Genomic DNA, 6,510 nt, shown 5'->3' with positions numbered 1-6,510 from the left:
ATAAGGGTTTCTACCAGTTTTACATGGCTGATTCATGAGGGTTAATAATTTTTGATTATTAGAGTCCCAGACTGAAGCTGTGCAGAGAGCAGAGGTTCAGCTTTGTGAAAGGTTTCTGGAAGGGAGCGGGAATTTTGAAATTTGGCTGCTTTGTCAATAGAAGCTAAAATGGAAAAACTAAAAGACTTTACAGAACTGGAAGAGTAACAATTTATCAGTGAAAAATATTTGTTTTATGGTATGTCTTTTATCACTGATCCATTTTTCAAATGTCTTATTATGAAATGTTTATTTTATATATGCCACTTTGAGAAATCAGAAGATGGGAAACTGATTCTTTTGAAGGTGATATTTTGGGTTTGTCCTTTGTAGAGCAAAATGCAGTTAACACTGGACTGATTCTGTCTTTTGTAGAAAAAGCATTTTCTGCTAGAAAAAGGCTTCAGCAGAACTTTCTGCCCAGCAATGCATCTGAGGGTCAGATCCATCTCCAAGGGAGGAGGCTGATGGCAGGGCTGGCTGGACCACAGCTGGGCGTGTCACATCTCTGCATCTTTTCTTTTGCAAAAGAAGTTGGCTCAGAAGGCATGTGGTAAAACCCCAACAGAGCTGGAGGTAGATCTAGCTTTGAGAAGCAAAGTCTAGGTTGCAAGCCTTGAAGAGACACAAAAAGAAAAAGTAGATCATGTGGTGGTAAGTTAATTAGGTGTAGCACTCCCCGAGTATATCTGTACCCTGTCGATGGCATTGACTATATGATGCCATCAACAATTTCAGCTCTTTCAATACTGAAATGAACTGGCACTGGCTAGAAAGGACTGAGCTGCACTGCCGTCATTGGAGAAGCATACCGAGAGAGCAGAGTGGACAATAAATTATACTAGTCCACTTCCACTAGCGGCTGTGTGCTATTAAGCTGCTAATTTTAGTCCGACTTGATAAGAGGACAGTGGTGCTGACTGCTGTGTTCCTGGATTTCAAACTAAAGTACTTTCCATTAACAAAGATGAGGATATATTGACTTGAACTGGAAGAATAAGTGTCTCCTGCTCATTTAATTGGCTCCTTACGCTCCCCTTCTGGTGAGCTGCTCTGCATTAGAGATTAGTGTCTCTACTTGATTCCTTATGGCTTCCTAATTCCTAAAGAATGCATGGTCACCCTAATTGCAACGTATAGTGGAACATCTCCTTTTTTTTCCCCATAGATGCAGCTAGAGCATCAGACAGTATTTTGCACGCAGTCTTGTAGTGATGATCTCTAATTATAGCCATACTCAGCTGTAAAAATGGGTGTTTTGCTTTGTTCCATTGGAGAAGGAACTTAATTACAGAGACATGAATGTTTTGCTCACAAGTGCCAGCCTGTCCTACATGACAATAAGAGATTCATTAGGAAAGCTGCTTTGTGGTACAGGCAACATTCCCTCTCCTCTGCCTGTGTATTAAGTCATTGAGCAACATAAATGTTGAACTATTATGAAAATCAAAACTTAGAAATTGACTCCAGTTTCACATGCAAGGATGGCTCAAAATGAAGAAAACAAGCTCACTCTTGGCAGGCTTATAATATGATACGCACTCTTTGTCAACTCATTTAATATGTGATTATGATTATCCGCTCTAATAATAATGACCAAATAAGCAATTAACGAGGCTGAGCTTGGCATGGGCTTAAGACAGAAATGCTATGTAAGTAATCTGAGTCTTTAAAATTAAAATTGTTTCACTCTAATTTCTCTTCAATAGTAGTTAAATGAAGTGCTTGAGAGGTTGTATGTTAAGCTGGAATGCTGCGAGTGCCTCCATAGCTTGTGTTATATCCATAAGTGTGAAGGGACACTGGCATCAAACTGAAATGAAGGGTGGAGAAAATCTTTGTAGCTCCCTTGATTTGTGGTGGGCAGCATCAAATAGAGAATTGGTCATCAAAAGTTTGGGCAAGGATTTATTTTCTGTTTATGATAGCTCTCAGGGATGCAGATGGAGACAGTTTCAGTGCTGGGAGACCTGGAACAAGATTTGGGGTGGGTAGGGTGGAGAGGCTGCTCAGCTTTCTCTGTCATGAAGGTTTCGTACCTGTCCTTTTTTAAAACTAATTTTAAATAGGTTTTTTTTTTAACATAAAACATTTTATCAGAGCACTTCCAGCATTTTCAACTTTTTCCTGCCTTTTTTTTAACCTAAATCTTGGTAGTATTTGGGGTACTAACATAATATGGCCATGGCTGATCATGCCCATCAATCTGGACCCCAAATGGGCTCCCAATCATATGAGAGCATCCCAGGACTGGGCAGATTGCTTGATTTCCCCATTTTATGGGAGTCCTGAGATTATGGGGTCTTCCCTGGTCTCTTGGTGGTCTATGTCAGCCCTGTGGGGATGAGTCTGCCTCCTGGGGACAGATTGCATCTTGTTGCCTGATGGTGTGGCCGATCTTGGTCTCAGACAGGAGATTGCCCCCTTGGCTACAGAAAAGCGTTCAGTGGGACTGACTTGAGTAACGACTCTGATAATAAAAATCCCTCTGTCCTGCTGCTAGCATCTCCTCTGGTTGGCTCTTCTTACTGCTCTAGTGGAGCTCTGGAAAGCCCGATTGAGAGCTGGGTCCCATCAGATAACTCCCCATGGCTTGGGTGATTAGTGGCAGCTCAGGAGTCTGGAAGACTTGTGCATCGTCCTAGCAGGAACAGATTTCCTGATACCTGCCACTTAGATCTGAGCCAAAAATATGTTATAACATCAGGCATCCACCTGTTGTTCCACATTTCCCATTTCAGACCCAGTCAGCATCTGGCAGTACAGCTGTAAGAAGCTGGTGGGATGGTGCTGCCCTCCTTCCTAGTGCTGGTGTGTTAAAGGATAACAGCCCAGGGCTGCTGCCACATAGCACTGAGAGGACTTAATCACTGAAATAAAAATGAGTAATAACGTAAATATGCTAAGTCATTCCAGAGATTCGTTATTAGCTGAGCTCTATGGAGAGGTGATGGTTGGGAAGCAAAGCTGCCTTTTGAGGTTTGCAACCGAGTCCGTGCTCAGCAGCTCCAATGGCAAGGCCAGGTTGGGTATTAACAGAAGCAGATCAAATTATCTCAATCTCTCATCAGCCTCATATTAGAACAGAGCTGAGAGATGCTGGTGCTTAATATGGAACAAAAGGCATGCAGGATCCTCAGGCGTATTATTGACTTTAAGTGCCATTTGCTCTCACTGGCACACATCTCATATGTTTTTAAAGAAAATCTTTTAAAACATTATTTGTCATACTTTTGGACTTGCCAAGGGCTGCTGGAGACTAATGTGTCCCTACAACAACAGAGCTCTGACGGCATATCCCACTAATTCATCATTCCCAAATTGCATCCTGATGATGTATTACATTAATACATCATCAGAAACACAGCCTGCTGATCACTGGGTCTTTAATGATGTATTTGTGTGAACTCTGATCAAAAGGCCACCCTTATGTTGATATATGACTCAACAGCATAACCAGCCCTGTTTGGCAAAAATATGTTGTATAAAGCAAAGAACTTGAGTTTCCTAGTGTGAGTTGGAGACAGCAGATGCATCTTTCATTCCTGTGTATGTGGTGGTGAAGTGAGGACAAATGTGAGAGTAAAGCTGCTCTGAAGTCCACTTGTTTGCAAGCTGATCTAGGGACGTATACCAGCTGAACTGAAGTGCAGGGCCTTAAATGCTGCTTCTATTTATTTGAGCTGTGTATAAGACATGGGATAATAACTAGCTTAAAGGCTGTTTTTCTTGTGGCCTGGAAAACAACAAAGGAAACTCTGTTAATCTTGTGTTTATGTGCTCAGTGGTCCTTCGGCCAGATGGTGTAGGAGGTGTTCAGTACTGTAAAGTATTTAATGCAATATGTTAAAATGGCTTTCTGCATTTATTCTGGTGCGAAGGGAGGACAGGGAAGGTATCTCATGATCTTTAACTCTGTGTATCCAGAAGCTCAGACCATGACCAGGTCTTCATTTTGCTTGGAGGATCACAAAGGTCCTCCATGACAAAACTTGGTTATGGGACAGTTTTGGTTTTGTTACCACTACAGAATGATGCTTGGGATTTAGCAGGCTTTTATTGCTCAATGGGAAAGTCTGTGGTGGGCAAGAAAAGAGACCAGTAAGGCCTTTCTCTGAAGAAAGGAGTCTATTGGATTTTTTTTTTTCCCTGACTTTGACTGAATCCTGGTGTAATAGGAGATAGCTATACTTCTAAAGTGCATGGCTTACATTATCTCAATTGCCATGGGTTGTGGCAGGTTGGGCAAGAGGCATATGACAACACATATGGGACAAAGGGACCTGAACGCCTTGGTCTTGGCTTTGAGCTGGCTATGCGTAAGCAAACTCCTGGCTACTGGCCACAGACCTGTGTTTGTGTGCCTGGTTCCCTGGCTAACACAGCCCCATGGGGTCAAAGAAACCTCCTCTTGCCCTTCCCTAACTCAGAAAGGAGATGTCAGTGTTGCCCAGCAGTGGGACATCCTGCTCGACTTTACCCTGTCCTCTCTTGAGACAATGTGTTCAAAGCCAGCCATGAGCTCTTAAGAATCTTGCCTAATTCATCCTTCAGCTGGCAAAGCTTTTAAGGAAGTTCAGTTCCTTTTTCTGCACATATTCTTCATTTTACAGGACATACTAACCGCTGTATAAAATCTTAGCACCTTCATCCTAACACTGTTGTACCCTTTCGAGAAGAGTATCTTGGATGAAAAGTGCAGTTTGCTGAAAGACAAATTTTTGTTGGTAATAGAGCAGTCCCAGAAGATAAGGACTACTTTAAGTAATTCCTCCCTGCAGCCCAGAGGGTTGGAGATGAGGGTTTGTGTGTTTTCCTGCTACATGACCTGGAAAGAGTAATGTTAATCCCAAGAGCAGTTGGAAATGCCACCTGGCACAGGAGTTACTGCCAGGGACCCATGGGTCTGCACCAAGAGGCGACTTTGACAAAATCCATAATGCCAGTGCTCTAGCAGGACTGGTTTTGGAAGGTGTTTCTCTTACACAGCCAAAGCTTTCACCTTCCTTTGATTTCAGCTCTGCCTCTTATCTCTGCCGTGGGTCACTCCTTGGGATAACCCATGATCCAACAGTCATCACCAGCAACTGCCCCACAGCTGGTGAAGGACATCCCTTAGCATGTGATGAGCAAAGTGTCACATCTGGATGGGGAGAGGTTTCGGGGGCCATCCCATGTCAGTGCAGCCAGCCAAGTGATGGGGATGCCCTTTGGGAATAGGGTAGTGTTTGCCTTGGATTCAGTGCTTTTGCTATCTGACTTTCCACTTTGAAAGTATGGCTACTGGCCTTGCAAGCCCCACTGGTTTTCCATTTCAGGAAAGCTTTTTAGTTTCGGGAGATTATCTTCTTAACTCTTTGCTACCTGAGAGCTCACAGCAGAGATATTTTTTTCTTGTAGGCTCCAGGCCAGGTAGTAATGCCACTCTAAAATAGAGGCAACAGTGGCAGCAGCGGTGTGAAATCTTTCTTATTTGATTTTGATTGAGTGCACTGTTGGTGAGGCACTACAATGCCCAGAGTCAGATCTATATTTCAACATTTCTGGAGAGTTCATGCCCCTGCCTCCTGTTGTGTACTGTAAATAACCTTGTTTGAGTGTGACAGTGCTTCTCATTTCTCACCCTCCGCATCTCCCTGGGTGGGAATCTGTGTATGACTTTAGGCTGAGCTCTCTATTCTAAGCAGGCTGTGGAAAAACTTCAGGCAGGGGGAAATGCTTGAGCAGGGGGTTGGACAAGGTGATTTCAAGATGTGCCTTCCAACCTCAGTGATCCCACGTGAACTTCATGAACCATATATGATGATTAGCAGTATAAGAATGGTAATTTTAAACCAGAGAGACACAAGCTTGGGAGATGGCTGAAAATGTAGGCACCCAAGTGGCATCTTCTGTGTGGACCCCAGTAGATCTTGAGTGAATTCTGCAGGAAGTAAAGGGCCATGGCTGATCTATGGGTAGATGTTCTGACCCAGTCTCTACTTTATAGCAAGTGGTAATTTAGCAGCCAAGCTTTTAGTGGGGGGGTGACAGGATAGGGCATATTTTTTTTTTCTTGAGGAAGGCTGAAGTGTCTTCTTCAGCAGGCCAATGGCTTCTCAAAAGCAAGGCGTATTGCTGATTTTGTGATGATCTGTATGGAAAAGGCGGCCCTACCAGTTTTATGGAGGATAGAATGCACTGAAGGCTCAGGCAAAATATTGTTAGCATAGTGTAACCTGCTACCAAATATCATTTGAGGTATGGTGGCAGCCTATATGTGCGTTCTTACTTTGCGGCAAAATCAAAATACCACTTAATTGTCTGTCAGTACAGAATAAGCTCAAAGGTGTTATTTTTGTTGCATTGATTAATGCTCCTTATGAGGAAAATCACCCCAGCTCAGTACCTATGTGGTAACTTAAACTCAGGTCAGTTGTGGCTGAGCCCTGTGAAATGGAATTGTTTTTGGCAAACAACATGCAAACTGAG

Source organism: Haliaeetus albicilla, chromosome 5 (genome assembly GCF_947461875.1).
Source record: "Haliaeetus albicilla chromosome 5, bHalAlb1.1, whole genome shotgun sequence".
NCBI lineage: Eukaryota > Metazoa > Chordata > Aves > Accipitriformes > Accipitridae > Haliaeetus > Haliaeetus albicilla.
The sequence above is the reverse complement of the archived record's forward strand: the minus strand, read 5'-3'. Positions refer to the sequence as shown.